This window comes from Pieris rapae, chromosome 4 (genome assembly GCF_905147795.1).
Source record: "Pieris rapae chromosome 4, ilPieRapa1.1, whole genome shotgun sequence".
Classification (NCBI taxonomy): domain Eukaryota; kingdom Metazoa; phylum Arthropoda; class Insecta; order Lepidoptera; family Pieridae; genus Pieris; species Pieris rapae.
In genome coordinates, this window is record NC_059512.1 from 10,684,043 (window position 1) to 10,694,963 (window position 10,921).

The window sequence follows — 10,921 nt, forward strand, 5'->3', positions numbered from 1 at the left end:
AAGAATGTATTATTTGTATATAAAGGCGTAGAATACATAAATGTGGATTTAAAACATACAATAGTCATATTACTGATTCTGGATCTTACATTAAGAATCTATGTTCGAGTCGTTAAAGGCTTTACACTGAGCGTAACTATTAATCAACAACTAAGGATATAGTCTCAGTTTTAAATGCATTTTAGCTTTAATGAACCATCATTGGTTGAAACAATTGCTGATTTTATATACCCAAATAACACAGTTGCAGATGAGACATAGAGAGACGGAAACACTTATGCCGAGATCTATAGAGCGCGCTTTGACTTAGCTCAAACTTTACTAACGAAAAACTTAGCTTAGTGTACACTGAGCATAGACTATGATTTGGTATTTATAGACATTTTAACGGTAAGATTAAGCTAAGCACAAGCTAAGACAGAAAATGACAAAATACTAAGTGATGTTTCATTTCACGGAATACCTTCTTTATTATTCTTTAAAAAAGTATAACAATAACAAATATTTAAACGTCTAAAACGGTACACATTTATTGATATCTATTTATTTTATTATTGCAATAACTAGAATTTTACAAGTTTACCTTTAGAAAAATTATTTAAAAGTTAAATGACATAATTACAGAGATGACAATAATTTTTTGTTATGGATAACGGATCGCATTGTTATGACAACTTGTATTTACAATTAAAAATTTTCAATCGCTTTTTCACTTTTGCTGTTTCTGTTTGTGTGAGCTGTTACAAATATTTAATTATACTTTAAAACAACGACTGGCTTTGACTTGGACCTGGACCTAGCTTTATCGAAAGTGACATAATGGAGAATATAGAGAGAGAGTTCTATCTTTAATAGAAAACATTGAAAGGGTAGGAACTGCAGCCGATATGAATCCCCGAATACCAAAAGTATATGTTCGGAACGAACACAACCAAAATGAAGCTAGGACTACGGTCAAAATTGACAAATACCAGTAATATAAATATTGCTTATGCTGTACTGCATAATATAGGTATAGAGAGATGGGATGCTTATGACGATGGCGATCTTGCTGATCAGACACCAGAAGTTGAAGAACACAGAAACAATGAAATATATCCTACCGGTCTAGCATTCCGGCAATCCGTGATTGCCCAATTTAACTACGTTTTTGGTAATAAAGAAAATCAAACAAAACTTATTGTATTTTAATCATTTATTTTCCGATTCTTTTTTTAACTGTAAAGCTTCTAATGATAATTTATTTTTTTGTTGAAGAATCTATTTCTAACTGATTTTTTAATTTTTAATGTTCCATTTCTATCTCATATTTTCTTTTGCTGTTGTCCAACTCTTGCCACAGCAATTTTTTTTAAGGTCCTCAAATGAAGGTTTATTTTTTCTGCTTGCTGATTGACTTTTAGTGGCGACTTCAACACTGGTTTCTGTCAACCCAGCTTCTTCAGTCCAGTTGCGGCTTGTTCCCGGCTGATTTACATATTTAAATGTGGCATCTATAGTGGACGCTCTTGCCCTCTTTGGTCTCCAGCTTTCACTATTATTGTCATGATCAGTACCAGCTAAAAAAGTAAACAGTCTAATAAGTAAACATTTAGGAATGTCTTTTATTGGCTAAGATAACCATTAATTTTTTTCTAATTAGTGAATGAAGTGTATGAAGATCTTTGTATTTATCTTACAGCATATTGATATTTATAGATAGTGTAGATACTTACAGTATGTGACACGGTAGAGAAGATTAAATATCTAAGATATTAATATTTTTAGGCAAACGAAAATAACAGATTTGAAGCGAGAGTTGAAGTTAGTTTGAATTTTGTTGTCAACATATGTCACTGCTATAGGACAGATACGACAAAATAAAAAGTCAAGTAAAAGATATGATGGCAAAGTAAATTTTGGGCCATTATTTTTGTTAGGCTTATAGTCAAAGTTTTTGGTAAGTCGTCGATTTCGTGGACTTGAGATTAAGCTAAGCCAACACTCCGAGAGATTCGTAGTTTGCTCTATAAATACCAAATATGACTTAACTCGATAGTTTAGTCTGAGCAAAGTGTAAGTGCGCTCTATAGATCTCGGCATTAGAGCGTGGTGAAATACGAGGATTAAGCCTGAATATCATGGAGACTCACTGTGAAACCTCTGCCAATATCTAGGAGTAATAGAATATTAAGTGAAATATTATTAAGTATTTTTTGCGTTTATGTACTGAGAGGTATTAATATTTTTTGTAAGTAGTAGCTACAAACCATTTTATATTAAAAAATTGATAAAGATTCAGAATACTGACGCAAATAACAATAATTGTAATGCCACTAGTTTAATAAGCTTTCTTTGCTGCAGAAATCGGGGCGGGCGCTAGTATACAGAATACATTACAATACCTTTCGTCTCGACTTATATCGATCAGTTTGGTATTAAAAGCATTAATTAACGAAGGCATCGCTCGTTTGCTATAACAGTTATACGATTTGAAATCGATATAAAACTTAATTCGAATATCAATTGATCGAGAAACTATTTAGACACAGTACATAAATAACGCGATTACTTGGACTACTTTACACTTAATTTATTACTATTGAGAATAAATATAAACATTAGGAAACGAGTGATCGTTCTTTAAGAATTTTTGAATTCAAGTTTTGTCTTTGCTTTTTTTAATTCAAAGTTTAGGGAAAAATTTACTATAATAAATATTATTTTCTAATAATAATATATTTTAAATAATATACATGTAACTAAATTAAAGTAAAATTCTACCTTTTAAGACAAATTTGTTAATAAGTTAGTAAGTGTACCAATTTCTTGAAAATAAATTATTATTATTTGACATATATTTTTTATTATATTTGAATGATTTAGTTGCTGAAATATAATAGGTATTAAACTCAGTATAGATACTAAATGACGTAAAAAAAACAAATTGTGCTTGACGATAACTTATAAACGGACTGACCAGTCGGTTATTAGATAACTAACATTAACTAACATAAAAAGTATATTGAAAAGCTACTTTTATAAGCATTTGTCGCGTTAGCAACAAGACTGCCATGGTTACATTTAAACAAACCACAGCAGTTTTCTAATGTAACATATTATGGTTTAGATTATATTATTCTGTAAAATGAATAAATTAAAAAATATATTTTAAATAGTTCTTTTAAATAACTTCATTATAAAGACTGTATAATTGAAATATTTCTTATTTATTGTTTATACTATTGTAACATTTAATACATTGTAGTATAACGCTGTTTGCACAATTAATTTACATTTACTAACATTTCTTGCTCCAATAATTTATTATACTATAAAGCTAAATTTTCGTATAAAATACGACATAATAAACAGTTATAAAGCCTTTTTGCACCACTGCCAATAAAATTTTATTATTATGTTAATGCCGTATGAGGTACACACACTTTACGTGTTTTAAACGAGATCTAAATCGGTTTTATTTGATTAATAAAAAAATATTGCAAACATTGACTTTATAACTCACTTAAGTGCAATTTCATTAAGGTTTAATGACTTAATTACATTTAAAATTTAAGATTTTATTTTTGACAGTTCATTATCGCAGCAGGTATATATTAAAAATAATAATAGTAAAAAAAGAGGAGATGGGTGTTAGTCTTGTTATTATATATTTAGTATATCTGTCCTTTATATTCCGAAACTCTGTGATTTGTAATCTTAATTATTTTCTACTACAATATATTTTGGAGTTAAGTGTGCCTCTTGGCAAAGGCCTCCTATAATCATTTCCTCTGTTCTATGTCCTTTGCGACATTTCTCCAGATGTAGCATACTGTTAATTTGAGTTGGTCCTCCCTCTTTTGCGTTGTCGGCCTCTGTCTCTAGTAGCATTCCGTCAATACTTAGCTCCCTCTTTCATGGGGACTCCGTAGCATAAATGTCCCATACATCTCCATTTCGTTTGGTCTATCTTAGCGAGAATTTCTGTGTTTCTTTGCCTGGCTACTTTGTTTAAATACCTCTTCATGAACTTTGGAGTCTCTTTTTTGCTTCGATACAATTTGACGTATAATTATTAGCGGATAACATTGTTCCTTCTTGTGTTCTCGGATTTACTTGCATTTACTTGCAGATTATAAAAGGAAGTAATAAAATTACCCGCCCCATTTATAACATAATGCATTCACATTATTTCACTATTATTAGTTTTAGTACATTCTAGAGAGATATTATTTGAAAGGTTTTTTAACATCAATAGCTTTATAGGTCTGGGACGATACGCAAATTTATGGATAGGTACATAAGATTTCTTGTATCCTCACGATGTTTCACTTAATTGGGCTAAACAAAATTATACTTACTTGACATTCAATCACTAAACTGTAAAACTGTTTTCTAAATCACAATCTTACTTTAATTATTACTTTTTACATTTTAAAAGAAATAAATTAATTATGTAGGTATTTAGAAGCATTACAGATACTTAACAAACACTTCGTTGCAGACTTTAATACCAACAAATAAAAGCACTCTTTACAGTCGAATGTCCTATACCTGGATGCCCCGTGAGCGTGATTTAGAGGCCTGTTCTGATCAATGATAAGCATTACTTATTGTTGGAGTTTGATCGGCGCGCGCGCACCGAACGATACGCCATATCGTATTTATGCCCTGTCACCGCCTTTTATTGCGATTAATATGAACCTTTTTTTTCACCACCACCTGTTACAGCTGGAATTTAATTGTTCAACGTTCAAGATACACATTGACATTGTATGATTTGTTTAAATGATGAACTGAACTAGTAAAAAACAGATCAAATATAAGTCTTACTTCCTACTTCGTTTTTGTTCCCTTTGGAGTAGGACTCTTGGGCCGTGGGGTTAACGTACACAAGCCTGGTAGATAGTACCGGGACCCTACAGCTGGTGTTTACCTCGCTCAACGAATAAGTATCGCACTACAGTGAGGAAATGCTGCCAGCGTTAAAGATAACACAGCCACAAGGACCAAACTTTTTTATAAATTTATTTTTATTAATTCTTAATTTTTTTTATTATTACTATGTAGCTTGATAGCTTAAGCAACAACATTGTGAAAACGGTATATTTTATTGTTAATAAACTAATGACATTAAATTCATGTCTGTAAAACAAATCTTCCTTATATTGTACTTAAAACATATATCGTATAATTAAGAGCGTTTATAAGTTTATCAAATTAGCAAATTGCGAATCTCCCGACGTATAACAATGACATCCCTTCTAACCTTTACGGTTTAATTACAATTAAACAATAAGGTTTTTACAAGATCGGAAGCGACCCAAGGCGATCGCAACCTCGTCTTTTGCCAACGCATTGTTATAATGCACTTGCGTTTGGAACGAATCCAATATTGTTGCTACAGCCACGGCCCTCAAATTCCACATTAGATAAGACTTGTATGCAAAACGGTATAAGTGTCTCTGAGTAAAACGAGCTAATTTAAGCTCTTTTTATTTGGTATAGAAGCCAATCTGCTTTAGGAGAACTGTTGATACTGACCTCAACAAAGAAAGGTCTGATGACAAATCCTATCTGTCAAGGTTACGATTACTACGGCTTTGTTAAGGTCTGCTAATTGTTGTTCAATAGCGATGACAGATGTGGTGGATTTTTTACGGTTTTTGTGTTTATTTAACCGATTTTTTTAATAATCAGTTAAATACTGCGCTGTTAGCGAGACGAACTGATAATCGATTTTTTCATTTTAAAACAGCTATATCGCAGAGATATAGTATTGAATGATATAACTAAAATTATGTTTCGTATATCTTTATAAAAAGTAGCTTGTCTCAGGTTGCCTGGATCTTTAAGTTTTAAACATTATTGAGAAAAAATTTCTTAGGGTTTTAATTAAAGTTAAAAAATTAAATTTTAATCGTGGTTTTTTTTTAAATCTAAAACACCTTTATTCCTATTGTATATATTAAAACCGATTAAAAAACATTATTTTAATCATAAAATATTTTATTAATCTTAAACCTATAATACACATTAAATACATTGGTTCACCAGTCGTGTGTCACAACAGACATCACACCAAGTTGTAAAACCACACGTGCCATTATACATTCTAATCACACCCTCACAAACACCAAAATCGGTTCAATACATTTAATGTGGTTACAGACAACAAAGATCAGATAAGACAAAGAATTATAAAAGCGAAAGTGTACGCTGACTAATCATTTTGCACGGTGAATAATTTAAATTTTATTTGAGTGGTCAGTCACCTTACCTCGAGTGTTATAGAGTTCATACTGAACTCTTAAAGAATATATTGAAGAGGTGAAATTATAAACATTGAATAACATGTGTAATTTTACATGGTTTCCGAATGTCGTATAGGATGGCTTAGAAGAGGATGAGCCAGTCACTGTTGTGTATATTTCATTCAAATAGGTTTGCACTTTAACTAGCCGTTTCACAATTGCGCGTTTTTCAATGCAGTTTTTGCCGCGTACCACCACTTTGTGGAACCAGCTGCCCACTGAAGTATTTCCGAACCTATTCGACTTAGGGTCCTTCAGGAAACCAATACTTAAAAGGCCGGCAACGCACTCGCGAGCCCTCTGCCATTGAGCGTGTCCATGGGCGGCTGTATTACTTAACATCAGGTGAGCCTCCTGCCCGCTTCTACATAGCACAATGCACTGATCCCAGAAGTTTTTGGGTTTATTGTGAGCACCAAAAACCTCTCTGTACAACTCAACCAGAAGATTTCTTTTGTAAGAACTTTAATACATCTAAGCTCATTACGTAACCGAAGAAGATCCGTGGTGGCGTGTAGCTGATACCATCGACCTGCGCGTAAATCACGCGATTTCTATCGGGATTGGCGACATGCGCGCGCAGCCCTAATTGTTAGAATAATAGGTTATGTTGCGCTGCCATTTTGGATAATTACTGCCTTTGTTGCTGTGTACAACAATTTCTGGTACGAACAGTTTTAATTTCGTTAATCCCTAATAAAAGTTATTGGCGTCCTCCCTTTGATTTTTTAAGCCTTTATTGCTGTATTTACATATTAGGTACATAGAAATGTGTAATACTAAAAAAGTTATCACTAAAAATAAAAAATAAAAATAATTAATCGGTAAGCCGGTTGATCCAATGAGGGCCAGCGACTCTTCGCAAATCATCTTCCCATCTTTGCATTTGTCTTCCTAGTTTTCTTTTGTTCTTTTCGAGGAAGCCATTCCTCCCTTTGATTATAAGTTTTCAAATACTATGGTTTTCTTGTGGTATTTTCTTTTATCGTATGAGTATTATTAATTGCGCATATCATTGTTAATCCATTAATGCTACGCAGTGATTTGAACGCACAAGAACGGCGCTGAGATCCTTTTCTTAAGACATTTTTGTAAACAATAAACTTTCATAAAAGCTTTAATTTTCAATACAGAAAGGTATAAATATATATATTTCGGTACAACCCTTGATTAAGTAGAACAAAATGTTTTGAATAAAGAAGTCAATACTTATAATTGATAATACAATACTTCACGCCAGTCAATAGTTCATATTTGTCACAAATAGGAAAGGCGATACCATCGCTGATTTATCTTTTATTAACTTCTATAAATGAGAATGTTGACCTCTCCCACTTTCTACAATCGATTTCATTCACAGCCGAATCTTATCTCGAAAATAATATTTCTAACACAAAAGCTTCGGTTTCACTCCAAAGAAAACCTGTAAATTTATTAACAAATCAATAAATAATACTGTATATGACAGCAGTTCACCGATATACCACGCTAATGTACGCTTTATTTCTTTATAGGTTAGCGTGAGAGTTGTTTAAACTCCAAGTTAAATTGTCACGAAATATGGTCAATACGATATTGTCATAAAAATATCGGTGTGAAAATAGAAAGGTGGACAAAGAGTTTAGTTCTGTTGTTTTTTTTTTACTGGAGCCTGTTTTATTCATATATTTCAGTCAACATGTGCTTAAGCAGTGTTTATTAGTCAAATGTTCATTGCCCGACTAAATTAGTGGACTTAATCAGAAATCCTCGAAGCAGCGAGGTCGCTCCGTAAGCCCTGTGAGCCCAAGATTTTCTGTGCTTCTGAAGAAGCAAGACTGGCAGGACTCTAAGCACAACTCGGGAGAGTCTCAGTGTGGAAACTGAGTCTACCCACATTTAACCTTTGCTCTATCAGAAACACTCAAATCTTGGTAGAAAAATAGAAAGAACTATTGTTAGGTACCCAAACAGTTGGTTCAACGTAGTGATTATGATGGAAATTAATTTTAGAAACTTGTAAAAATACAGAACATCAAACGTTAGACGACCATTACTACGACCATTATTGCTACGACGACTAATGTAACGCATTGAATTTACTAAATCACATTTTTTTTATTATCTAAAATAAGCATTGATTGCCCACAACTTTGTCATTAAAAAATTGATACTATTAAAATTATTTTTTTTTCATGTACCAACGTATATTGAATTACTGTTTACAACAAAAACTTTCTCTAAAACAATGTTATTTGAATAACACACAAAATCGATTCGTCTTATTACCAAACATAAAAAACTAATCTCACTGTCGTCACCCAAACTAATATCCGACTGTAAAAAACCATATTGATTATAGCTATTAGCACGCGTGTCGGAACATCGACAGACTTACGACGTAACACATACGAACGACTGCTGGTGCTAAAACCCTTAGTCTTGGTATGAGGCTTGACCATTACTTAGTAAGGTCCTACATCTACTCTCACGATGTTTTCCTTCGCGGTACGAGCGCGTATCATTTCGCACATACAATTCACAGTCCATTTGCATAGCGATCGCATTACATCAGTAATCAAACTTACTTTGAATCAAGGCTCTAGCAAAGTCGCGTAAAAAGGTATCGAAAGTGGTAGCGTGCGTTAACCTAAAGGGCTTGTTTAAGAGCGCGAAATACACATACTGGAGATAAGGAAAAAAATGTGATGAAAAAGGTAGCTAGAAAAATTTGGAATAAGACTGATGAAATGGTTCTACTTGAAATGGTTCACAAATCAGTTTATTAAACAATGGGACCATATTTGTTGAGTTGGTATTTATAATGCGTTGTTGCAAGTGTATAAAAACCCTTAATAAAGTTTAAACATATCAATGAATTATATATCAAAGACAACGCCCTAAAATGTCATATGTATCACACAACTATGAAACGAAAATTCGTTCAAATTTCATCCTTAGCTACATGCAAATACAGGCTATCGATGTTTTTAAAATCCCATTTTAATATTTGTCAGGGTTTTGTGTAATCGGCTCGGATTAATTGTCGGACAAACTGACAAATTGGATACAGCACATTGAATTTAAATCGATTTCTTTGTTTTTGTATTTGAAATTGAACTCGCTTTAGTATATTTAACTTTAATTGGTTTACAATTTGGACGTATGTATTATAATTGTCAAAATCAACTTTGATATGTAAATTTAATACAGATTAAAATATTTAAATTATATGTACTCTGGGTTATCAAAAGGTTCAAGTGTAAAAAAGGCAATCGTAATTTAAAAATAATATCTGGAACAAGACCGTTTAGTATACATTTTTTTGAATCTATTTTACAAACAAACTCTTTGTAGTTTCACATAATTAGATTGGATGATAACTGAAATTTGTCACGATGTATGATAGTCACCAAATAATAATTCCTGCTGGGTTCATATTGTTTGAATCAATTTAGCTACGAAGTACTTTACTAAAATGCATCCCCTTTTATTTTAATAAAACTAATTTTGTTTAATACGCTCCCCGACTTCAAACTATTGGCTTATCTTTTAAAAGTCTTCTAAATAATTACAATATAATTATTCTCTTCTGTTCTACGCCCTTCATTTGAGAACTGGCAGAAAATGTAAAATTAGAAGCATTTAATGTATATTTCTTTTTTTGACGTTCATAAGTGTACATTATCTTACCTATATGAATAAATGATTTTTGATTTGATTTGATTTAAGCCTCTTAACCATGTGCAACTCCTTTACCTTTGTAATTCATGAATTTTCTTATTCTTTTTCATTTTGAATAACATGAATCTTAAGATTAGCTTTGAGTTTCTATTATGTTTAGTTATTGTATAATTTTTAATTGTTGTAATTTTATATTTGTTAATTTTTTTTATGCAATTGCATTTTATGTATGTATTTTTTTCTAGGGTTGTCTGAAAGAGATCGCTTGTTGGTAATAACACCACCCGTTGCATCCCTATACCCCTGTTTTTATTTGTAATGTACCGTAGTTTCAATCCATGAAATATGATTGATTCTTGAAAGACCCTCAAAACAACAGGTCTTTATTATAATTTCAAAGTTAATTCTAGTGACATTATAACCTCGAGTCCTTGCACTAGATCCGAGTAATAAGCAACGTCGATTACAGCGACTTATGTCACATAGAACAATGATTCTCACACATTGTCTCTACTAGCCTTGAAGAGATACTATCGCGTGTACTATTTCCACCTAGAGTTAGGTAATACATTATAATTTTATTACAAATGGCAAACCTTATCAAAACTAACGTACTTTTTAATTATTGATGTGTTATTTATGTATATCACAATTATTTTCAATAAAGCAACATGCAGGCACCCAATTTTATAGTACATACAAGGAAATTCAGATATATATTACGGAAACTTATATCAAAATAAGAGTATACTCCACCTTCAAAGGCCTGCAACGCACCCTCTAAAATATGTGTCTATAGGCTGCGATGGATGTATAAGATAGACGATATTTAGGCGATCCGTAGGCTCGTTTCTATTTTATAAAAATATCTAAACTACCACAATTTTGGAATCCTTTAACAAGTAACATTGAACATGTTTTGTTATTTAAATAAATGACTCCTCAGTTTTAAATAGTCATAT

At 32.0% G+C, this 10,921-nt stretch overlaps 1 long non-coding RNA gene across 1 annotated transcript; it reads right to left on the reverse strand.

The window, feature by feature from the left end:
* Nucleotides 1–1,296: 1,296 nt before the first annotated feature.
* LOC123689160 lies at nt 1,297–1,838 on the reverse strand. The gene is made up of 2 exons (XR_006750203.1): nt 1,716–1,838; nt 1,297–1,559 (listed from the first exon to the last, which is right to left on the reverse strand). It is a non-coding gene; the product is annotated as an uncharacterized LOC123689160 (long non-coding RNA).
* Between the last annotated feature and the right edge of the window lie 9,083 nt (nt 1,839–10,921).